General features: G+C 39.9%; 1 long non-coding RNA gene and 1 pseudogene across 1 annotated transcript in view; one reads left to right on the forward strand and one right to left on the reverse strand.

The window, feature by feature from the left end:
- Positions 1-18,580, forward strand: part of LOC128314374 (uncharacterized) — a 30,449-nt gene extending 11,869 nt beyond the window's left edge. Inside the window, exon 3 of the long non-coding RNA XR_008295938.1 lies at positions 15,401-18,580. This is a non-coding gene — a long non-coding RNA (uncharacterized LOC128314374). The remainder of the gene's footprint in view (positions 1-15,400) is intronic.
- Positions 18,581-20,038: 1,458 nt separating this feature from the next.
- On the reverse strand, positions 20,039-20,730 carry LOC106984861 (40S ribosomal protein S4, X isoform-like; annotated as a pseudogene).
- Between the last annotated feature and the right edge of the window lie 5,042 nt (positions 20,731-25,772).

Here is a 25,772-nt window from a genome sequence, read left to right on the forward strand (position 1 = left end):
AAAAAGCCAAACCATATCTTGGTTTGATCACCTTAAAACCTTTCTCCTGATTATCAATGAAAGCCTTTCGGGGTTTGGGGACCTAGCTTCTTTCCTTTCAAGTGTGCTTGGAATCAGCAGTCTCTTACATTTCAGAATTTAATTTTAGGGGGGGTATGAACGACTCAGCATCCCAGTTTTGAAATTTGATGCCAACTTCTAGTCACTGTCCATCTTTTCTGCTTTTCTGCCTCACTTTACATCCCTACTCACTGAACTCTCCCAAGACATCAAAGAGGCCCTGCCTTGAAGGGGCAAAATCACACTCACAGGACATTCTGCATTAGTGTTTCAAATTTAAACTGTGATTCTACTTTATAAAGGCCACGTTTCCTTTTCTGTTTTTCTTAGAACCGAACCCATTACTGAATTATAACAAATGGGACAAAATGCTGAGAAGAAATTAGTTAAATACTGTATTGGAAAATGCTCAGAAAAGGTTTAAAAATGATGATGATGATTTCTGCTTTATCTAAAGTCATTTTCTTGTTTTAATAGCATTGCTTAGTTGTAACTTTTTTTTGTTGTAAATTTTTCATTATTTTTTACAAGTTTATTTATTTTGAGAGAGAGAGAGAAAACGTATGCAAGTGGGAGAGAAGCAGAGAGAGAGTGGGAGAGAGAGAATTCTAAGCAGGCTTCACGCTGACTCAGGGCTCAAACTCACAAACTGTGAGATCATGACTTGAGCTGACACCGAGAGTTGGACACTTAACTGACTGAGCCACTCAGATGCCCCTGTAGCTTTTTAAATTTTTTTTTTTGTAACGTTTATTTATTTTTGAGACAGAGAGAGACAGAGCATGAACGGGGGAGGGGCAGAGAGAGAAGGAGACACAGAATCAGAAGCAGGCTCCAGGCTCTGAGCCGTCAGCCCAGAGCCCGACGCAGGGCTCGAACTCACGGACCGTGAGATCGTGACCTGAGCTGCAGTCGGACGCTTAACCAACTGAGCCACCCAGGTGCCCCACCTGTAGCTTTTTTAAAGCATAGAACTTATATGGAATACAATCAGTCCAACCTAAATCACTAAGTCACATTTAAGAATTGGTGTTACTTTATACTTCTACATTAAAAAGTCGTTCTTAAGTTCATAATTTAAGAGAAAACATCAAACAGAGATTTAGATAAATATATCCTGGCTAACTTTATTGATATTGGAAAGAATAAATAAGAAATAGTCATGTCAGGCATACGTAGTAGGAACGGCATGCATTCTGGACAATGAAGGAGAAGAATCATGGAAAATTTGGAGGAAGGGAAAGAGAGAGAGAGAGAGAGAGAGTGTGTGTGTGTGTGTGTGTGTGTGAGAGAGAGAGAGAGAGAGAGAGAGAGAGAGAGAGAGAGAGTATGTGTGTGTAGTGATTGAGACCTTCTCTATTTTTTACCTTTTCCCTACATCTTGGTGTAGCAAGTGCTAGAAATACAGAGACTTGAGCTCTTGTCCTGTTCATGTACTCAACAAGTTGTGTATCTTTGGTCAAGAGACTACTTTGCCCCTATAACCCTCAGATTTTTCATCTCTTAAATAAGGAGTAGATTCCCTGTCCATCTGTCTCTTCTTGGGTCACCTTTTAATGCTAATCTTTGGAAGTATTACAAAGAAAGTATCTTAGCATTAATTTCAGCCCATGTTTTTTTGTTCCTGTTCTTGGACCATTGGTTGGTTTCTTTGGAGACAGTTTCTGACTGTTATGCCAATTGTTACAAAGTTGTGAATATCAAATTACAACCTATATTTAATATTCAGCATTATTAGAATATTTTAAAGCAAAATCCACCAGATACAGAGTTTGTGGAGTGTATATGGCATTGCCTTTCTCCCTGTAGTCCTTCAGGAAAATCTGGTTTTATGGAGCTTAATCTAAAGCGTTTATAATCAATGATGGCACTTTTTTACTGTAGTAACTACTGTAATAAGAAGGAATTCTCTAGTATTAAAAATTGAGAATTAAAAAAAATTGAGAATTTAAATTTGAATGGTAAGTGAATAGGTATAAGAAATATAGTTTCAAAGTAATAAAGAAACTTATATGAATGCCATCCAGTTTGTAATAGCAGCAGTGCAAAAATTACAGGAACCATTTTATAAAGAACTTTTATAGATAAAATGGGACTCTTGTGAATTTTGTATTCAAAAAATTGAGTTTGGGGCACCTGACTGGCTCGGTTGGTAAGGCATATGACTTCTGATCTCAGAGTTGTGAGTTCAAGTCCCACTGACTGACTGACTGAACGAATGAATGAATGAAGGAATGATGAATAATTGAGTTTGGTTCTGTGAGATCTTTTGGAATAAATGTATTCTTTAAATGTGATGCTGTAGTGTTATCAGAGCTCTTTGCTTATTCATACTGAACTTTGTATATGTATATAAGGAATCTATTAGGGGAAATGTTTAAAAGGAAAAAATATATACTCTTCTATTTAGTTTCCAATAAAAATAAGACAAAAATTTGATCTATTTCTTTGTAGAAGTAACTCTAAAAAATAGAAAATAAAAGCTGTTTGGTATTAAGACAAGAGACTTGATTCTCTTGGATAATATTTGTCAATTTTCAAAATTTGGAAACTCCCAGGCAGGGGACAGAGATCTTATCTGTTTTGTTTATTGTTGTATCACCAGTTTTATATGTGGTATATGCTTCATGCTTGTTTAATTGTTGACTAGATATATGTGTTTCCACGGAAAATCTTCCTTTATATTCTTTCACCCAATGATTGTGGGTCGTCATATACTAAAGTTGTTTTATTCATATCTTTAAAAAAATTTTTTTTAATGTTTATTTATTTTTGAGAGAGACAGAGACAGAATGCGAGTGGGTTAGGGGCAGAGAGAGAGGGCGACACAGAATCCGAAGCAGGCTCCAGGCTCGGAGCTGTCAGCACAGAGCCCGACGCGGGGATCGAACTCACAAGCTGTGAGATCATGACCTGAGCCAAAGTTGGACACTCAACCGACTGAGCCACCCAGGCACCCCTATTTTATTCATATTTTCTGGGCTTTATGCCTTACTTTGACTAAGATATTATTCATGGGAATGACTTGACCATAGGTAAAGTAGTCTTGCCTAGTTTTTTTCTTTTTAACTCTTTGACCATTTTTTTCCTCAGTGATTAAGAAATGTTTCTAAATTTGTTGCTCTGTTCCAGACTCAAAGTGATTTAGACATATATTCACATTTGGGCATTTCTTGAATTGTCTGCCTCAGGCACTAGGAGGAAGTGACATCTGACATCTCGTTAAAGTAACTGTGGAAAGAATATGTGGCCTTTGTAATTAGGAACTGATAACTAATCAATGAGCAAGGGTTGGTTGTTTGGTAAACCACTGATAGCTTGAGTAAAGGGCATTTTTTACTTAATTTAATTATGTATATATTAGATTTGAGATAATAGCTATAGTTAGACAGAAATAGAAAGTCTTTGACAATATATTTATAAAATGGTTGTATATTTATTTAGAAAATATGCAAATTCTTTATCTGAGCATTGGATTCTCAGTGTCTCACTTCTCTAGGTGTTAGATGGTTTTCTGCTTATTGAAACCATCTCTTCAGATGACTTTGAATAAGAAATCAGAGAGTGCTACTCCCATTTGCATGGCCTACTCTTCTCTTACTTCCTAGGTGAGGGACCAAGTTTTAGAATTGAACTGAATTGCTTGGCCTACTGATGAGATTTGTTTCAGGACCGAGTTGGGCCTTTTGGCCTCTCCAGTCAGCCTCACAATGTACATTCCACACTTGCAAATAGGCTCACACAGGAGTCTTCTTGAAGCAACAGCCAGTTTTATTTGAGCAGTCTTGCAATTTGAAGATAAGCAATGCCAAATTTAACCAGATGGTGAATATAGAGTTACTTACAGATAAACTTAACTTGATGCCAATGGTTTTACATACATCCAACAACTAATTAATTTAAAAATGCTTTCCCCAAAAAAGCATACAAGCCATATCCATTTGGCATTAATAACTTGAGATAAAGACATTAAAAATGATCAGTGTTGTGGTCTTTCCTTTTCCCTGTTTAATATGATATGCTGGTCAGTACAAATTTAGTTCCTGCTTTTCAAATGCCTCATGTTTCTTCAAACACTTACTTTATCATTTATCATGCATAAAAAAATCTTACCCTTATAAAAATTCAACTTACATAAAAGTATACAATACATTTGAAATTCCCCTTTCCTAAAATGCCCCTCCCTACCCTGAACACCATATCTCACTTCCCTCCCAGAAGTAACCACTGATAAGATTTTGTTATATTTTCTCCTTGACCTTTATTCTCTGCATAAGTATAAACAATTCTATCTGCTTTGAATTTCATATGTAGAATCATATCGCATATATTGTTCCATAATTTCTTGTTTTCATCTGCATTTTTTCATATCCATACACAGAGATCCAGCTCTCTCTCTCTCTCTCTCTCTCTTTTTTTTAATGCTGCAGAGTAAATATCAACAGAATACCACTCAGTGTACCTTTTTTGGGTTTTACTATTTCTCTATTTTTTAAGTTTATTTATTTGTTTATTTGAGAGAGAGAGAGAGAGCGTGAGTGGGAGAGGGGCAGAGGGAGAGGGAGACAGAGAATCCCAAGCAGGCTCCACACTGCCAGCATGGAGCCCAACATGGGGCTCGAACCCACAAACCGTGAGATCATGACCTGAGCTGAAACCAAGAGATGAACACTTAACCAACTGAGCCAGCTAGGAGACTCACCATTTCTTTATTAATAAATCATTCACATTCTGTTCTCCCCCCAATATTTCTGTTACAAAAAAGTTTCAATGAACTTTCTTGTACGTATTTTTTCAAGTGCTTCCTTTTTTTTTGTTTGTTTGTTTGTTATTTCTAATGAATTGCTTTAGTAGATTCATTCTGCATTGCTGGTCTTGTATATCTAATGCAAAAGTTGGAATGTGAAATGCTGAGGTACTTTTGCCTTTTCCGAAGTTTTACAGCTGCATCCAAAATGAGGAGCTGTTCTAGTTATTGAGCTGTTGAATTCCCCTTTCCACTGAGATTCCCCTTGAACTCCAGGGAGGAGAGAACATGGTAATGGCAGGAAAGTTGGAGATCCACCTGTTGATTCATCCACTAATTAGCTCTTGTCTTCAAAATCAACAACTCAAAACCTTTCTCAACACTACATACCTCTATATTTATGGCTTCTCATTGCAACTTTCTCTCTACATTGCAGTCAAACTTCACTACTGAGGAATCTTTGCTTCTGAGTGCTCACTTCCCATTCAGCTCTCCACCCACTGCAGTCTGGGCTCTGTCCCACCTCAGCTACCACCAGGGAAATTGCTCCGTTAGTGACCATCTGTCACCAGGTTCTTGCACGCCCTCCTTCACCTGGCCTCTAGGCACCACTCAAGACTCTTGAACGCTCCTTGCTGAAGTTCCGACCTCCTTTGTTTTCTGTGACACAACTGGATCTGTCAGTTCTCCTTTAGAAGAAAGTAGCAGGAAACTCAACCCAAACTGGTTTAAGTAATAAGGAAAATCATAGGTAGTTCCCACAAATGGAAGTCCCGAAGTATCAGGGTGGGCTCCAGCTCCGTATCTCTGTGATTCTTCTGGCTTGGTTTTCTTCCTTCAGTTGGTTTCTTTCTCAGACTGGCAGGGAGCAAGGGCTGTGGCAAGCCTGGGTTTCACAGTTACTGAGGATGACATCTGGAGGAAGGGAAAGCATTGCTTCTTAAAGTTCTAAGAGAATCATGAAGAATTTCTCTGGAGTCCCATGAAACTTTTTTTTCTTTTTTACAATATATGTTTCCAGTTTTATTAAAATAATTAATATATAACATTGTATAAGTTTCATATGTACAACATGACCTGATAATATGTATATATTGTGAGATGATTTCCACAATAAGTTTAGTTAACATCCATCACTTAGTTATAATCTTTTTCTTGTGATGAGAACTTTTGTTTTTTATTGTTTTTAAAAAAGTTTCAATTTAATTTTTAAAAAAGTTTATTTATTTACTTTGAGAGAGAGAGAGAGAGAGAAAGAGAGAGAGAGTGGGGGAGAGGTAGGGAGAGAGAATCTCAAGCAGGCTCTGTGCTGACAGCATGGAGCTCTGTGCGGGGCTCAATCTCACAAACTGTGAGATCGTGACCTGAGCCCAAATCAAGAGTTGGACACTTAACTGATTGAGTAACCCAGGTGCCCCTAAAGTTTTTATTTAAATTCCAGTGAGTTAACATACAATGTGATATTAGTTTCAGATATACAATTTAGTGATTCAACACTTCCATACAGCACCTGGTGTTCATCACAAAAGGTACACTCCATTTATTTATTTATTTATTTATTTATTTTTAATAATTTATTTTTTAATTTCCATCCAAGTTTGTTTGCATATAGTGCAACAATAATTTCAGAGTAGATTCCTTAGTGCCCCTTACCCATTTAGCCCATCCCCCATCCCACACTCTTCCAGTAACCCTCTGTTTGTTCTCCATATTTAAGAGTCTCTTATGTTGTGTCTGCCTCTCTGTTTTTATATTATTTTTGCTTCCCTTCCCTTATGTTCATCTGTTTGTATTTTAAAGTCCTCATATGAGTGAAATCATTTGATATTTGTCTTTCTCTGACTCACTAATTTTGCTTAGCATAATACCCTCTAGTTTCATCCACTTAGTTGCAAATGGCAAGATTTCATTCTTTTTGACTGCTGAGTAATACTTCATTGTGTGTGTGTATATATATATATATATATATATATATATATATATACCACTTCTTCTTTATCCATTCATCCATCGATGGACATTTGGGCTCTTTCCATACTTTGGCTATTGATGATAGTGCTGCTATAAACATGGGGGTGCATGTGTCCCTTCGAAACAGCACACCTGTATCCCTTGGATAAATACCTAGTAGTGCAATTGCTGGGTCATAGGGTATTCTGTTTTTAATTTTTTGAGGAACCTCCATACTGTTTTCCAGAGTGGCTGCACCAGTTGGCATTCCCACCAGCAGTACAAAAGAGATCCTCTTTCTCTGCATCCTCACCAACATCTGTTGTTGCCTGAGTTGTTAATGTTAGCCGCCATTCTGACAAGTGTGAGGTGGTATCTCATTGTGGTTTTGATTTGTATGTCCCTGATGATGAGGGATGTTGAGCATTTTTTCATGTGTCAGTTGGCCAAATGGATGTCTTCTTTGGAGAAGTGTCTATTCATGTCTTTTGCCCATTTTTTCACTAGATTATTTGTTTTTTGGGTGTTGAGTTTGATAAGTTAGGTGCACTCCTTTTTAAAAAAATTGTTTTTAAGTTTATTTTACTTATTTTGAGAGGAGAGAGAGAGAGAGAGAGAGAGAGAGAGCGCACAGGAAGGGCAGATAGAGAGGGAGAGAGAGAGAGAATCCTAAACAGGCTCTGCACCGTCAGTGTGGAGCCCAATGTGGGGCTTGAACTCACGAACTTGAGCTGATGTCAAGAGTTGACCACTTAACCCACTGAGCCACCCAGGCACCCCAACAGGTGCACTTCTTATCCCCACCACCTATTTCACCCATCTCCCTACCTACCTCCCCTCTGGTAACCATCGGTTTGTTCTCTAGAGTTAAGAGTTGATGAGAAGTTTTATTTTATTTATTTACCTACTAAGTTTTTTTAATGTTTTATTTATTTTTGAGAGAGAGAGAGACAGAGCACACATGGGGTTGGGGTCAGGGGTGGGGGTGGGGTGGCGCAAGGAGACAGAATCTGAAGCAGGCTCCAGGCTCTGAGCTGTCAGCACAGAGCCTGATGTGAAGCTTGAACTCATGAACCACATGACCTGAGCTGAAGTTGGATGCTTAACTGACTGAGCTACCCAGGTGTCCCGATGATGAGAACTTTTAACATATAGTCTCTTAGCAGTTCTCAAATATATAATGCAGTTCTTTTTTGTTATTGTTTGTTTTAACAATACAGTATTGTTAACTATAGTCACCATCCACATTACATCCCCTGTACCTACTTATCTTATAACTGGAAGTTTATATCTTTTGACCACCTTCACCCCCTTCATCAACCTTTTCTTTAATCTCATCAGGTTACTTGTTCCCCACAGTCCCCAGTGGGAGGACTGATTATCTAAAGGGAGTGAGATTATCTTTAGACTAGTTAGCTCAATCCTTAGAACTGAGACCTTGAGTTTTTAGACCTTTTTAGAGGCCCATGCACTTCTTGGGAGGAGGAATTACATGAAGAAGAGCAGGAAATGGATACTTGTCAGGAAACCAACAATGTCCACCGCGATGTCTGCTCCCTGGTTTTTATTTTAGTTTTCTTGTTTTGTTTTGCTTTTAATCTCAGGTTTCTCTTCTTGGTTCCCTAATGATTTCCTCTTCTGCCCAGCCCTTTAATGTGATGATCCCCAGAGTATCTCTCTTGCTTTCTTCTCTTCTCACTGTTCATGTTATCCCTGGGACAGTTCATTCAGTTCCAAGGCTGTGTATGCTGATGACTCCCCAATGTACCGCTTCAGGCCATGGAGTTTTTATAAACGGTTGACTCTTTTATCCAGTTGTGTATTGTACATCTCCACTTTATTTCAAATTCAACATGTCCCAAACTGAGATAATCGCCATAGTCCCAAACCAGCACATCCTTCTGTATTCCCAGTCTCAGTCCAGGACCTCATCAAACACTATTCCCAAAGTCATTGTAGACCCCTTTTGCTTCCGGACATTAAAACAGTCACAAAGCCTTGTTGATCTAGCCACCAAAATTTAACAGGCCCACAGGCTATAAGAAGTCCTTCCTCTACTACCCTTTATCTCCATTTGGGTTGTGCTCTTGTCTAACATGATCTTATGGCACTTCATGTATAACTCTATAAGAACACTAATGTCGTTCACTACCTTCTTGACTATAGGTACCACATCTTATTCATTTTTAATATCCCTGTTCTCAGCAGAACACCTTGAACACTGGAGGTGTTCAGGAAACTTTTAGATGATTATTGAATGAGTTTGTCTTTAAACTCTTATTAGGCCACTATTATTTTCAGACATTCTTCCGAACTCTGAATGTCTGATGCACTTCATTGACAGACTTGGTCCTGCTCTGTGGTTGGAGTGGGTGGAGTCAGTGGAAAAATGCCAGAATCTGTGTCCTAAGGCAGTGAGTGCCAGGTCAGGGCCAGTGTAAACAATTTGAAACTGGGTCAGAGATCCAAATAGGGCTGGATGAATCTAGGAAGCTAAGGCAGGAAGCCAGTTGGGTTGGTGTCTGAGTTTTTGAAGAGGCTAATGGGAAGAAAATCTTAGAATTAATCTCAGGTCCACGAGAGATGTCTATGGAAGCTTTTTGTCCAGCTTAAGATGCTCAGAGTGTCATAGTCATTTGATACAATCATAAATAGGAAATGATTCCTAACCTAGTAGGAACTTATGGTTAAATGGGAAAATAGATATGTAACAAAAACTTACACTTTAATGTAAGAAGTGATATAGTAAAAAATATGTATTAAGTATTAAGGGATCTAGAAGGAGTTAATGCATGTGCTTAGAAATTGTGATGACCTTGAGGGGATCTTTGTTAAGTGATTTTTTTAAAGATAACACCTCAGGGGTAATTGGGTGCTCAGTTGGTTAAGTGTCTGCCTTCAGCTCAGGTCATCATCTCATGGTTTGTAGGTTCGAGCCCTGTGTCAAGGCTCTGTGCCGACAGATCAGAGGCAGAGCCTGTGGAGCCTGCTTTAGATTCTGTCTCCCTGTCTCTCTGCCTCTCCCCTGCTCATTCGTGTGTGTGTGTGTGTGTGAATGAGAGAGAGAGAGAGAGAGAGAGAGAGAGAGAGAGAGCATGTGCACATGCACTCACTTTCTCAAAAATAAACATTTAAAAATTAAAAAAAACCCACAAAAATACAGATAACACCTCAGACTTAGCATTTAATCTTTCTTTTTTTTTTGAGAGAGAGACAGAGTGTGAGCAGGGGAGGAGCAGAGAGAGAGGGAGACACAGAATCCAAAGCAGGCTCCGGGCTCTCAGCTGTCAGCACAGACAGCTCCAACGAAGTGGGGCTCCAACTCAGGAACTGTGAGATCATGACCTGAGCTGAAGTCGGATGCCCAATGGACTGAGCCGCCCAAGCACCCCAAATTTAGCATTTAACAAAATACATTTCCCCAGGATAAATCACTTCCTTTAATACATAGGCAAAAGTTGGTTTGTTCCACTGTATCTATATGTCATAATTTTTTTCAGGGCTCATAGGGACTGCCATTCTATGGAAATCTTTTCAATAGCTTGGTACTCAAGCTATAAATATGAGAGTTTTTATTTATTTATTTATTTATTTATTTATTTATTTATTTAAAAGGTTTATTTATTTATCTTGAGAGAGTCAGAGACAATGTGAGTAGGGAGGGGCAGATAGAGAGGGGGAGAAAGAGAATCCTAAGCAGGCTCTGTGCTGCCAGCACAGAGCCCAATGTGGGGCTTGAACCCAAGAAACCGCAAGGTCATGACCTGAGCTGAAACCAAGAGTCCGAGGCTTAACCGACTGAGGCACCCAAGCACCCTGAGAGTTTTTTTTATTTGAGCATGGTTTTTATGCAGAAAAAGATTCAGAGTTTACTTTAGATATATAAAAGTTAATATTTAATATACTACATTTATCATTATACATTTAAATTATGAATTGTAAATACTTTGTTCTCCTGTATGCTTTTAAATTTAGCTTGTAATCTTACTATTCTACTTAAAAGTATAGCAAATTTTAACGTCAGTTTATAGGAATTTAAATAATGTTTGTAAATAAAAGCCCTTAAACATTTAAAACTGCATTTCTAAATGTAATATGTGTGATTTTCCTATGATTTAACAAAGAAAATCCTTCTTAAGTTTTAAAACAACTCTTCTAAATCTAATCGAACACAAATGTAGATTATCTTAAATATTCTAATGTTATTATACAGTTAGATTTCAACAAATCAAAATCTGTTATACAATTATATACATTTTAAATTTACAAATTTGACTCTTTATTCTAATAGGTCAAATTTTCTTTTGCATCATGAATACTTAAAATAACCAAGTATGCTCAGATTTTTTTTTTTTTTTTTAACTTCTGCTGTTTACTTATTTCGAAGATACAGGATTCAGGTAGGGGCAAAAAGACAAGGTCCAGTTATGTTGCTCAGGCTGGAATCCAGTGGTATAATCTTGCTCCTAATCAGCAGGATTGCTTTGACCTGCTGCGTTTTCTACCTGGGCCGGTTCACACCTCCTTAGGCAACCTGTTGGTCCCCACTCCAGGGAGGTCACCTTAGTGACACAGAACTTAGTGTGGACACCTGACATGCATAGGGCACCATGGCCCAGAACTCCTGGGTTTAAGGGATCCTTGTGCCACAGCCTTCCAGGTAGCCGGGACTACAGGCACATGCCATGCCTGGTTAGATTTTTAAACATAGAAATATTAATCATAGGAGTTTGGTTTTCTTAACCATTTCTCTGCTTAATTGGAAACTCTTCCAAGGCTGGGAGATGCTTACTCCATGTAGACAAGATTACATCTCAATTTGGTTTTTTCCCTTAATGCAGTTGCATTCTTAGAGACTCTGGGACACCCTGAATTTTATCGTAGTTGGGGTGGTTTCACGTTCCTAAATGCTGGATTTAAGAGATATATTTCCTAATAATTCCATCTATTCATCATTTCTGCAATTCCTGCTGGCCTGCTATCATCACTTGATTGAATTTTGCATTTCTTTGACTCTTAAGATATTTAAATGTCTTGCCATCTACTGGATCTAATGACTATTGTGCTTGTGAATTTTTTGCATTCTTTTTATATCCTTACTGTCTGTTAGGGCCTGAAGCACTCCCTAATATAAGGTCAGCCCACTGAAATCTGGCTATCCTTCAAGACTTTGTCTTAGTAAAGTCACAGTTTTGAAGGTCATCCTGACTTAGGCCAGCCAGGATCTTCTACTGTGTTTGCTGATCATCTCTCTAAGCCTAGTTGGCTCATTCTCAGTTGTTCAGGTCTCAGTTTGAATGTCCCCCCCTCAGAGTTTCTCTCTTGGGTTGTTCTATTTAAGAGAGCACTCCTTTATTATTTTATATAACAGCACTTCTTAAAAAATGTTTTTCACACCACATAAGAAAATCTTAAGGAAGAAGAACAAAGTTGGAGGTATCACAATCCCAGATTTCAAGATGTACTATAGAGTTGTAGTAATCCAAACAGTAGGGGACTGGCACAAAAATAGACACGTAGATCCATGGAATAGACTAAAGAGCCCAGAAATAAACCCATGCTTATATGGTCAATTAATCTACAACAAAGGAGGCAAGAATATACAATGGGAAAAAGACCGTCTCTTCAAATGGTGCTGGAAACCTGGGCAGCTACATGCAAAAGGATGAATCTGGACCACTTTCTTACACCATATACAAAAATAAACTCAAGTGGATTAAAGACCTAAATATGTCACCTGAAACTGTAAAACTTCTAGAAGAAAACATAGACAATCATTTCTTCAACATTGGCCACGGAAACATTTTTCTAGATATGTTTCTTGAGTCAAGGGAAACAAAAGCAAAACAAACTGTTGGGACCATACCAAAATGAAACACTTGCACAGTGAGGAAAATCTTCAACAAAATGAAGACAACCTACTGAATGGGAGAAAATATTTGCAGGTGACATATCTGGTAAAGGGTAAATATCCAAAATATATAAATGATCCATACAACTCAACACCCAACAAGCAAATAATCTGATTAAAAAAATGGGAAGAGGACCTGAATTGACATTTTTCCAAAAAAGGCATACAAAAGGCCAACAGATACATGAAAAGATGCTTAACATCACTAATCGTTAGGGAAATTTAAATCAGAACCACAACAGGATATCACTTCACATCTGTTGGAATGACTAGAATCAAAAAGACAAGAAATAAAAAATGTTGGTAAGGATGTAGAGAAAAAGGAACACTTGTGCCCTATTGGTAGAAATGTAAATAGGTACAGCTACTGTGGAAAACAGTATAGAGAGTCCTCAAAAAATTAAAAATATAAATTTTCTATGATCCAGTATAATTTTACTACTGGGTTTTTACACTGCCCCTCCACCAAAAAAAAAAAAAATAATCAAAAAGATATATACATTCCTGTGTTTATTGCAGCATTATCTACAATAGCTAAGATATAGAAGCAACCTGAGTTTCCATTAATAGATGAATGATTAAGAAAGATGTGGTACACACACATGCGTGCACGCACGCACACACACACACACACACACACACACAAACACACAGGAATATTATTCATCCATAAAAAAGAATGAGACCTTGTCATTTGCAACAACATGGATGGACTGGATATAATGCTAAGTGAAATAAGTCAGACAAAGACAAGTACCATATGATTTAACGTATATGTGGAATTTAAGAAACAAATGAACAAACAAAGAAAAAAGAGACAAAAAGTAGATTCTTAAATATGGAGAACAAATTGATGGTCACCAGATGGGTGAGGGATGGGTGAAATAGGTGAAGGGGATTAAGAATATACTTACTGTGATGAGCACAGAGTAATGTGTGGAATTCTTGAATCATTATATTGTACACCTGATACTAATATAACCCTGTATGTTAATTATATTTCAATAAAAAATAAACATAAAAATCTGTGATTATTAATTAATCTACTTGTTAGTTATCTGTCCCACTATTGAGCAATCTCCATGTAAAGGCTAGTGTTTTTCTTACTTTTTAAAAAAAGTTTGTTTGTTTATTTATTTATTTATTTATTTATTTATTTATTTAGAGAAACAGAGCACATGAGTGGGGGAAGGGCAGAGAGAGAGGGAGAGAGAGAGAATCCCAAGCAGCCTCTGTGCTGTCAGCATGGAGGCTGATGTGGGGCTCTAACCCATAACTGTGAGATCGTGACCTGAGCTGAAGCCAAGAGCTGGACACTTAACCGACTGAGCCCCCCTGCGCCCTGGATCTTTTTTTTTCTTCCAGTTAAACACTTTATTTTAGGGAAGTAATTTTAGGGTCATGAGAAGTTGAAAAGATAACCAAGAGTTCTGTGATCTCTTCCTCTAGCTTCTGCAAAGACTATATTCTTACATTATCAAAACCAGGAAGCTGCCACTGCTACAATACTATTGTCTAGACTTACAGACCTCCAGTTTACATATGCTCATGTGTATGTCTGTGCATATGCGCATGTGTGTGTTCTATGAAATTTCATCCCATGTATAAATTCATGTAACCTACCACAACCTACCATCACCATAACAACATTCTCTCCTGCTCTCCCTGTGGGAGGACTGTCTGTCTTTTGTCCCGCCAGCGCCCTGTGTAGTGTCGGGTAAGTAATGGCATCCCATAAATGTTTGTTGAATATACCAGAACATGGCTAGAAATTACTAGGGAAATTTGCCTAATTTGGTTGGATACAGATGTATTACTCTGTCGGATTTCAGTTATAAGAGGATATTTGAGGAGAAAAATGTTATCAAAATCCATCTCATAATGACTAATTTATAAAGAACACAAAAAAATCTGTGGCTACCAAGCATAAGAGACTCTTAAAAACTGAGAACAAACTGAGGGTTGATGGGGGGTGGGAGGGAGGGTGGGGTGGGTGATGGGTATTGAGGAGGGCACCTTATGGGATGAGCACTGGGTGTTGTATGGAAACCAATTTGACAATGAATTTCATATATTGAAGAAAAAAAAATCTGTGGCTACCAAATCTCACAGAAATGTTGCATCACTAATCAATCCAAATCTTATAATCAAGCCTTTGCCAATGTGAAAGTTTAAGTCTTGACAGGAGGCTTCAATAGACCCCACATACATGGACATATATATGTCTCTGATGAATTATGTGGAACGTCGTTTTGATATCATCTGGAATCCAGACTAGAAGATGGTGACCCAACTGGAGTGCGGAGCTCCAGTGCTGTGAGGGTCTTGCTTCCTCCTGTTTCTGATTCCTACTACCGTCTCAGAGTAAATAGAAACATGACCCTCCATTAACGTGCTTTAGACTGACTACAATAAGATTTCCCCTAATGGGACTAGGGGGAAATCGACTACTTCTGAAAGATATTTGCACATTGTTGGAGTTTCTTGACCTTAAGATATCTTTTTGGGAGCATTTAAAGAACTAAAGAAAGAACTTGCCCTTTAAGGAGACCTTGTGACAGGAGGAGGTGGGAGAATAATTATGCTGCATACCAGACCTTACCTTTGCACAGAATAACTACATGACAAATGCTAAAGCAAACATGCTATAAGAATACAACAATATTCATTCACCTCTTTTCTGATAAGAAAGGTTTATGAATTTTTATATCTTGAAAACCTTTGTTTTGCAGGCTTTGCTTTAGCAGGTTGCCTCTTACTCAGTGTGTGAAGATTGAATCACTTTGGAATCCATTTGTATTTAGTTACTGGAGGTGTAGCATTGAGCGTATTTTGTGTTGGAAACCGCAGGTAGGACCTGTTTCTGTAAATGATTTATTTCCATGGATCTCTTCCTTTAATTGATTTGATATTTACTTAAGAAAGTTCTTTCTTTGCTTGCCTTGTCAGCCCCCTCTGAGAGCTTTTGTAAAGTATGTCGCCGTCATAAATAGCCTGATTCCTCCCCGGACCAGTTGTTTCTCTGAGGTTTATGCATCTTTAAATGGATTCTGGGCACCATTTCATAAGGATTTTTCTTGAAGTTCTCTTTTGGGATAAAACCCATGGCTTGAGGAAGCTTTAACCTGGACCTCAGTTAACACTATGGACTATTGAAGTAGCTGCAATCCTACTTGGATTTTAAATAAAAGCATCTTTAGAAATGTTTGCTAGTTTCATTGATTATAAAATTCAATCTAAATGCAAACGGGGTGACGGTGATGTAAACTCAGCTTTAAAACAAAATCTGGTGCCAGCCCTCCTAACTGCACAGCCAGCCTTAAGCCATTCTAGAGTGGCATGGATATGTCACTGGATATGTAAGCTGTGATGCAGAGTCCTTCAGCTGGGAGGCCAGTACATCTAGAGTCGCCCAGTGTCTTCACCTCTCTGCGTAATAGAGATTCCAAGGTCCTAAGATGATTTGTGTGTATTTCATCTCAGTCCCCGTTCATACTGTGGTAGTAAGGCAGGTATGGAGCATGCTCTTCAAGTTGAATTTTTGAGCTCCGTGGAGCTGGCCGTGCAGGAGTCCAGGCCTAGGGAACAGGGCTTGAAGAAGGGATGTCCCCATTCTGTAACTAGTCCCCCTTTCTCAACAGCAGCTGGAAGCCGTTCAGTCCTTTTTCACCACCCTTTCTCTTCCTGTAAATAGAAAAATACTGCCTTTCTGCAAAATGATATTTCAAGAAGCATCTATGGTGTGTGTCTCAAGCTCACTTAAAAGGAAGAGTGGTTTTTATAGGGACAGGAAAACTGAAGGCCAAGGTCACCAGACCTAAAGAGAGCTAAGAAAGAAAACTGCCTTCCAAAGCATCCAGCCGTTCCCAGCCATGGAATCCTATTGGTATCCAAAGCTTACAGTGCAAGTGATTTCAACTCAGAGCTCCTGGCTGCAGTCTTGGAATTGGCCCTATGAACTTCAGGGAGTCACTGAATTTCGACTTTGCTTAGGGAAGTCCACGACATGGAGCAAACCCTGTTCAGCCTTCTAGGGAACTTCCAGAGTTACGGACTCTTGTATGACTTGGTCCATTAAGTATACTTCCCAGACAGCAGTCCTTCATTTCGCCCTTATCAACATAAATATTTTCCCAAATGTTGCTTTCTGCTTTACCCTTTTCTCTGAGGAGGAAAGTATTGTCAGTGGAGAGGGCAGACCAAGGGCAGGGAACGGCTCATTTTTCCGCATCATGGAAAACATAGGATGTGCAGGAAACACATCCTTTCAGCTGGCCTAATCCCTCAGTGAGGCTCATTTCATTGTGTTCCGTCCTTGTTCGAACGTGATAAAAATAGAACACTCAGAGTGCCATGTCTGTAGAACCAGAGTGAAATGGAGAGTTGAGGTAATTGCCCAGATAATCCAAGCAAAGACAAACAAAACAAAACAAAACAAAACAAAACAAAACAAAACAAAACAAAACAAAACAAAATAAAACCAACCACTGGTGAGAAAAAAAGCAGCTTTAGGAGTTTGAATGATCCAGCCTGGTTCTCTACATTGTTCAAATTCATCAGCTCTGCCTCTATATTTACTTTTTCTACATAGACTGAGCCTAAGTTATGTTGAAGAGTTTTCTTACCCCAATTTTATCTCAAGTACCACCTCAAAAAAATGCTTTTGCGTTGGAGTATCCCTCTCTGCCGTATTTCCCAGTAAGAGAGAAAGTAGATCTCATAATAGGTTTATACATGTTTTGATATAAGTGTAAAAAACAGGGGCTCTGGAGTTTGGAGAGATTTCTTTTTCCTATGTTTCTGTGAGTTCCCTTAGCAGGTTGCTAAATGCTGGAGATGGTTTATCTACACACTCACATGTTTTAGACCTGTTGCTTTATGCTTGGCTAAGTGCCTGTCATGTGTGTTGGTTGCCAGCCCAACAGCTTGGCTCATTTAGAAAATCAGGGAACCCAATTTCCTCTGAGATAGCAGCCGGTAATATTCCACTGGATGCTAGTGAGACACTGCCTGAATTGGAGATGTCGTCCTGGCCGGAGTTCTTCTTAGACTGGCTTCCCACGTTGGGACCTTGGGACTGTGACTGGTCTCTCAGATTACACCCCCTGACCTTGTTGTTTTCAAGACACTCTGCTTTTCTCAATCTCCCTCTTACATGGACTCAAACCTGTTCATTCATTCTTCTGATTTTTTCCTTCTGCCTCTTTCCCGACATAACCAGCCACCAAGTTCTATGGATTCTTCTTTCCCAAAAGTTTCCATTATTCTAAACTTTAATTTTATTCCCATTCCTTGAGTTTCGGTTCCTATTTTCTTATCTTTCTCAGTAATTTCCTGATTTTTTCAGTCTCACCTGTTTCTAATCTGTCCTAAGTAAATGCCAGAACAAACTTCCTTGAAGCTCTCCTTAATTGAATTGTAATTCCTTGCAAAAAAAAAAAAAAAGAAAAAAGAAAAAAAAGAAAATTCCTTCCTTGATGGCTGCTTGCTGCTTAACATATTTTGTTCAAATCCCTCACCCTGGCAATGAAAGCTTTGTCAGTTTTGTTGTGATGACTTTGGACCCTCATGTGAAAAGTCACCTCCAGCAAGGCAAGCTTATTGTCCTTCTACATGACGTGCCCTTCCTTCTCTTGCTCATCTATCAAAATCCTGACCATCTTCCAAGTCTAGATTGGATATCCTACTTGTTCCACAAAGATTTTTCTGTCGACCTTGGAAGGAAGTGACCATTTTTGAACTGGAGTCACAGAATCTTAGAGGTTGAAGACATCTTGGAAGATGCTGAGTCCCACTTTCTACCCTTTGACCTTTGCTGGAACATGTCCAAGATGGGGAATACATAAACATGGCAGCTCACTGCATTTACTGGTAAGAATCTTTCTTTGCTTCCTTCCTGCCTGCCTGCCTGCCTGCCTTCCTTCCTTCCTTCCTCTCTCTCCCTTTCTTTCCTCTCCCTCTTTTCTTTTTCTTTCTTTCTTTCTTTCTTTCTTTCTTTCTTTCTTTCTTTCTTTCTTTCTTTCTTTCTTTCTTTCTTTCTTTCTTTCTTTCTTTCTTTCTTTCCTCTTTCTCTCCCTCTATCTCTGTCTCTCTAATTTTAAGATAATTTCTGACTCCCTGGGCCTTATTTGTTTTCGGTGTGTCCTCAGCAGCAATACAAAAGACATATCATTCTTCTTTTATATAAAAACCCCTCAAATATTTGATGAGTGCTATCCTAGTTACCTGGACTAATTCAAATGTAACCCTTATTTTTCAGTTACTTCTTCTATCAAAATGGTTTCTAAATCATTCTCCATCTTGGCTATTTTACCTGGAAGTGCTCCAGGGTGTTAGCAATGACCTTAAAATACAGATATCAGAAAAAACCACAACTCTCCTGATTTATAGTATTCATTCCAGAGAACAGGATATGTCTGTACCACTCATTTGGCTCATTATGTACTGTAGTATTTACAAGTTTTTTGGCTGCAGAAGAGGGAGGGGATATTTCTGGTGCCTTTGCAATTTTGCTTGTAAACTCCATGATTAGCCTCTGGAAAACAGCAACTTGGATCTGCAAATCTCTGCGTCCTTTAAAGAGGCTCCCCCGCGTCTAATAGGCATTCAATACTTTGATTTTGAAAAACTCATCTCAAGTGACGAACTTTGCTGCATCTACTGTTCTCTTCTCAGCTCCTATATTATTTGATCTCTTGGCAGTATTGACACCGTTGACCAATTTTTTCCTGCTGGAAACTCTTCCTTTGGTTTCCATGACAGTGCACTCTGCCGATTTTCTACTTAACTCTCTCCACTTCTCAATCTACTTTGTAATTTCTTTTCAACATTGGGTTTCTGCGGGGCTCTTTCTAATGTCTTATCCCCTTCTCCTTCCATGTCATCCTCACTGTCTCTTCCCTACTCTGCTGTCCATCTTTTCAAGCACAGATTACTATAATAATCTCCTGCAATCAGAGTTTTAGAATTTTGTGAATGCTTAAAAATGGTTCAGCTTTCCTTTCCTAGGAAGAAAGACTGTGGGAAGAAGACAATTGAAGAGATTTGAGAGCTATTTAGGAAGTGGAATTGAATGAGCCTAGTGATGTGCTGGATTCTGTGGTGGGGAAGGGAAAGGAAGGGAGGGGCAATAGGTAACCAAGCAGTGCGGGGAGGAAGAGTGTGGGGCGTCCATTGCACGCTCTACTTCCCATCAAAGCACTTCTGTGTTCATTGTAATCACCTGTCTGCAGGCACATGCCCTGCAGTGGACCTGCCCTGCTGGTTCTGGGAAGGCAGGGACTCCAAGTATCCGCTGTGCTCCTGGTTGTACCCCCCTACCATGCACAGCACACATTGGGATGCATTTTTATTTTTTAGTGTTATTTTAATCATGCTCTATTATGTTAATTAAGTATGAAGACTTCCATCGCTTCTCGGCCTTTTGGCTAAGATCACGTATAGTAAGTATGAAGACTTCCAATCACATCACCTGGAAACCATTTTACCCAACACTCTATTTGGCTGCCAGTCTCTTGTCTCTCTGCTTAGCAATGGTGAGGCAGGTACCCTTTCTGCAGGGAAGAGAAATCCATGGTTTGTTGCCTTTGCCAATAGCAAAAATGGTAGAGAGCCGAGTAGCAAAGCTGTTGCCATTGGCATTTTTCATGTGAACTACACCAAAAGAACCAGTTTGTCTCTCTCTGTCGGTGATGACATAAATTCTTTCCATGTTAGCACCTCTGGTCACTACACACAGATTACCAGTATCAAACTTGATGAAATCAGTAATCTTTCCAGTCTCCAAATTAATCTGAGTGGTGCCATTCACCTTGATGAGGGGATCAGAATAGTGGGTGGTATAAGCATCATGCGGCACCAGATGAGAGATTCCTTTCATTCCCACAAAGATCTTTCTCATTTTGCACAACTTGTAAGTGGCCTCCTTAGGCGTAATCTGATGAACAGCAAAGCAACCCTTGGTGTCACAGATCAAGCAGAAATTGTCCCCAGTCTTGTTAATGCCAACGATATCCATAAAACCAGCAGAGGAGGTTATATCAGTTCAGACCTTGCCATCATTTTTATTTTTAAGTTTATTTATTTATTTTGAGAGAGAGAGAGAGGAAGCATGAATCGGGGAGGGACAGAGAGAGAGAGAGAGAGAGAGGGAGAGAGAGAATCCCAAGCAGGCTCTGCACTGTCAGTGCAGATGCAGGGCTCGATCCCATGAACCTTGAGATCATGACCCGAGCCCAAGTTGGATGCTTAACTAATGAGCCACCCAGGTGCTCTGAGACCTTGCCATCAATCTTAATAAAACACTATATACAGATCTTGTTTACTTCTTCTCCTGTTAGGCCATACTTAAGTCTTTTCCTTAAGAAAATGATGAGAGGGAGACATTCTCTCCATTTATGGTGACCAGTAGATGGACAAGAGGCAAACACACCAGTCAGTTTGTCCAGCAGTTAATGCTTTGGAGCAGCTACATGCGTCAGGGACCGTGAACTGTAGCTATGCTAGGCACCAAAAGAGGACTGCCTCCTTTTGGCATGAGAAAAGAGAGCTAAAAATATCTTTTCAGAAAAAGGTTTGGTAGGGACAGTTGAAGATCGTTCAGGGAAGAATGTGGTATCATATCTTACTGCATATGACTGGAGTTATACAGCAGAAGAAAGAAAAGGCAAAAGATGGAACTTTATAATGTACTGTGGGGTGCCTGGGTGGCTCAGTTGGTTAAGTGTTCCACTTTGGCTCAGGTCATAATCTCATGGTTCGTAGGTTTGAGTCCTGCGTGGGGCTCTGTGCTGACAGCTCAGAGCCTGAAGTCTGCTTCACATTCTGTCTCCCCCTCTCTCTGCCCCTCCCCCACTTGCACTCTGTCTCTCTCAAAAATAAATGAACATTAAAAAAAATTTTTTTTAATGTACTGTGACATTAACATCAGAAAAATGACACAACATGTTGGACCCAATCAGTGAAGTAATATTTATTGAGCATCTACTGGGGACAGGCCTCTGTGTTAAGGCCTTTGGGTAATCATATAGGGTTTGCTCAATAAGGACTTGATAAGGGGAGGCCTGGTTTATGCCTGTTGTCCCAGCTGAATTATTAAAAGTTCTCTCTTGTGGTCTAACATTCTAACATGTTCTTATCTGGACAGTATATTAACTGATCACACTACCCCTGAGAGATATGACTAATTCCAATTCAAATCAACAAAAGAGATAGTTCTTGATATTGGGTTAGATGCGGGTCAGAGAGTCAGCAGCCACACCTGGTGGAGGGAGGATTTAGGGCTGTCATGAGGAAATTCACCCAAGAAAATTACTGGGAGAAAGAAAGAAACAAATCTAAAACTCTAAATAGAGTCAAGAAATCTCTAAAAGGAAGATCTGGTGGCTGATTTTGACAGGAGTCTAAAAGGGCATCTTTTTCAAGATGTTGCCATCCCTTCTTGGTTTGAAATTTCCACTGTAAGAGTTATCCACTGGGTTTCTACAAAAAAAAGCAGTGGGGAAGGGGTAGAATCTTGTCTTCAGAAGGTCAACTATTAAAAAAAAAAAGAGACCTCCCCTCCCATTCTTGGAAAGCCTTTCCTCCTTTGCCGGTGAGCAACAGTTGGAACAATTGGAGACTGCTTGGTTGTCACCTGGGCAGGGGACTGGGAAAACAAGAAGGCATAGATCCTGAGGAAGCTTGGAAGAAACTGACAATCGCCCAGACACAGTGGGGGCCTTGAAAGGAGAGATGCGTCCTGTCCTGCCGTCCTGTCCTGTCTACCTGGAAGAGCTGAGACATTGTAACTGAAGGGAGGTGGCCATGAGAGAGAAACCAGAATGAAATCAAGTGTAATGACGTGGAGGACTTGTTTTCTCCATGAGAATTCAAGGGGCTGGCCCTCTTGATAAAAATCAAGATAGCCACACACTGTGATGAACAGGGCGGGGGTCTGTGCCTCTGGGGAACAGAGGAGTGCTGGACTGATACGGGGAGAGGGAAAGAGCTTTACTGGATGTTGTGAGTGGGAAGTCAAGGGAGAGGGAGAGAGGTGTCTAAAGAGGATTTTTAGGATCATTTACTGTGTATGGTTTGTAAAAACACTTTTCCTGATCTATGAGAGTTGCATAGGCATTACCAGCTTCACCCAATAGTGTGGACTCTGGCAAGGGTCTGGGGACCTCCATGTATGCCAAGCCATAGCTGTATGGGTGTTTTTGACAGAATAAATATTGTAGATGTGATTAATAAAGTACAAGCGGTCAAAAGCATTACTGAAGTCACAGTGGCTTCTTATTATATACAGCCTCCCATCAATAGATAATAGAAGAGAGATTTTTGTGTGGGAGTGTAAGGAAGAGTCTTGAAAGGTTTCAGAAGGAGACAGGTGACAAACACCAGTCTAGGGACATCCTCGATTCTTTATTAATCCCCCTGTGTCTTCACTGCTTTATTCCTTAGCATATAGTGTCGAACTTTCCTATAGAAATGGCATGTGGTTTTTGCCCTTAATAAGAACCTGGGGGCTATTTCTGACATAGAAATTGATGTCTTCCATGAGTTTTCTCTTGGAGGATGAGATAAGAAAGAGGCAGATACATGCTTAAAGCAGGTCTTGGATGTTTTCTTTGACTATGACAGTGTTAAAAATGCAGACGGGCAAAAGAAAACAGACTTATCTCTGAATGGACTGTTTATTTCTGTGGTGATTAACTCACAGTGTTGTGTTCTTGCACAAAATCCTTGCGTTCCCCCTCATCGCGGTCCTGTCCCGTCTGCTCTGGTTCAGCCACACTAGCTGCGGTACGCACGTACTACCGTGGCCACACTTCCTGCTCGCTGTTAGCATTGAAGGATTGTAGTGTTGTGTACAATGTGCATGTGTATTTCTGTTCCAGCCTCTTTCACTTAACATAGTGAGCGTTAATGTTCCCACATGATTCAGATATTCATTGAAAATTACTGTTTTCCTAGATTCCCATATGCATATTCTATAACTCACCTAACTCTTTTGTGGGCAATTCCTAGGTTTTTACCATTAGAAATAATGCCGTGGTTTCCAGTATTGTGGGAGCATGTTACTTGCCCCTTCCCCCAGTTGTTCTTCTGAGAGTGGCAGCCTGATGTTCTCTGGGCCCCACATTCTCGCGCTGTCAGCCGTGTACTCCAGAGCGGCTCTGGACCTGACCATATGGCCTCTGTCTAATCACAGGATTCCCCTGCCCACAGCAATTGGCTCAGCCATTGGCTGGCGATCCAAACTGAGCAACTAGAAGCAGTGAGTGTTTGGCTGAGACTTCTGAGAGACTCACACTTTTTCCTCAAAGGGTTTACAAAGGAGAGGCCAAGAAAGAGATACTGGTGAGACTGTCTTGCCACCCTGGGCAGCCTCACAATGACACCCATGAGGAAAGTAGGGTGGAGCCAGAAGACAAAAACAACAGGAAACAAAACAAACAACAAACAAAACCTGAGTTTTGACAAGGATTTAAACTCTGACTTCAGCCTGTTCTGCACCTGAACTTTTCATTTGTTGAACCAGTAAATCCTGCAGCTACACCCCCTTCCCCACACACACACACACACACACACACACGTGCACACACACACACACACACACACACACACCCCACACCCCTTATTTTTAAATCTGATTGCATTGAGAGCTTGGGCTCTGTTGTAACTTTTTTGTTCACATGTCATTGACTTCACGGCATATTGTGTCTTTTAGATAATAAGAGCTAACAGGTACCCAGGGTTCACCTTGTGTCAGGCAACATGTTAAAGACTTAACATTCATTATCATAGTTAGGCCCAATAAGTCATTGGAAGTAGTAACTCTTATAATCTTCATTTTACACATTGGACGTTGAGGCTTAAGGAAAAGACCAGAACAAAACGTCAGTGTAGAGTCACAGGTCAGCAAGCGGCAGGACCCAGATTCTATCCTAAGCCTGCTTCCGGAGCCAGAGCTACATCACAATCTGCCTTTCTGTTTCTCCTCATTTCCTTTATTTATTCCCTAAGAACAGAATGAATTTTGTGTGAAATCAGAGAGACTGGAGCAAGTCAAGTCCCTTTAAAAGGCAGTGTGGTTAAGGGTTTTTGTCTTGGAGCAAGATACAAGAAACTAAAGGACTGGATTTTAGAAGGAGCATTAAGAAGGAGAAGGGTCTGGGTGGGGGGGGGGATGGGTTAAATGGGTGGCAGGCATTAAGGAGGACACTTTTAGGGGTGAGCACTTGGGTGTCATATGTAAAAGATGAATCACTGGGTTCTATTCCTGAAGCCAAGACTACACTGTATGTTAACTAACTTAAATTTAAATTAAAAAAAAAAAAAGGAGAAGGGTCTGAGAAAAGCCTCATAGGTGGGACTGGCAGTGATTGTGTGCACGTGAGTGTGTGTGTGTGTGTGTGTGTGTGTGTGTGTGTGTGTATACGATGGAACCATGTTAGGATTCTTTCCTATCACAGAGTCTCGGATTCAAAGAAGTCTAGTCTATGCAGAGTGAGAACTCGTGCGGAAACATGAGTGAGGAGATTAGATCAGATTTTGAATCCTACTTTATTTATTTATTTTTAAAAAATGTTTATTTAGTTTTGAAAGAGAGAGAGCAAGCATGCAAGCGAGGGAGGGGCAGAGAGAGGGAGACAGAGGATCTGAAGCAGGCTCTGCACTGACAGCATTTAGCCTGAGGCGGGGCTCGAACTCACGAATGGTGAGATCATGACCTGGGCCAAAGTTGGACGCTTTAACCGACTGAGCCACCCAGGCGGCCCCAAATCCTAGTTTAAGAAGTCTAATTGTGATATTATGTACAATAGAGAGCCCTCAGTTCCTCCAGAAGGCGTGGTGGACTATGTCCTTGGTGGCCTGCAATGAACCGTACATCCTAGTTAGTATTCATGCCCTGTGTACTTCCCTCCACATTGATTTCAGCTTGACCATTTAACGAGCCTTGGCCACTATGACATCAGCAGACATAATGCAAGAGGAAGCTAAAGAAGCTTTTGCACATTTGGGTTTATTCTCTTAGAAGGCTCTTTCTTAGAATCCAGCTGCCACCTGTGAAAAAGCTCAAGCAGCCACAGAGAAAAGTCCATGGAGGAGAAGTGAGGT

This window comes from Acinonyx jubatus, chromosome A1 (genome assembly GCF_027475565.1).
Source record: "Acinonyx jubatus isolate Ajub_Pintada_27869175 chromosome A1, VMU_Ajub_asm_v1.0, whole genome shotgun sequence".
Lineage (NCBI taxonomy): Eukaryota > Metazoa > Chordata > Mammalia > Carnivora > Felidae > Acinonyx > Acinonyx jubatus.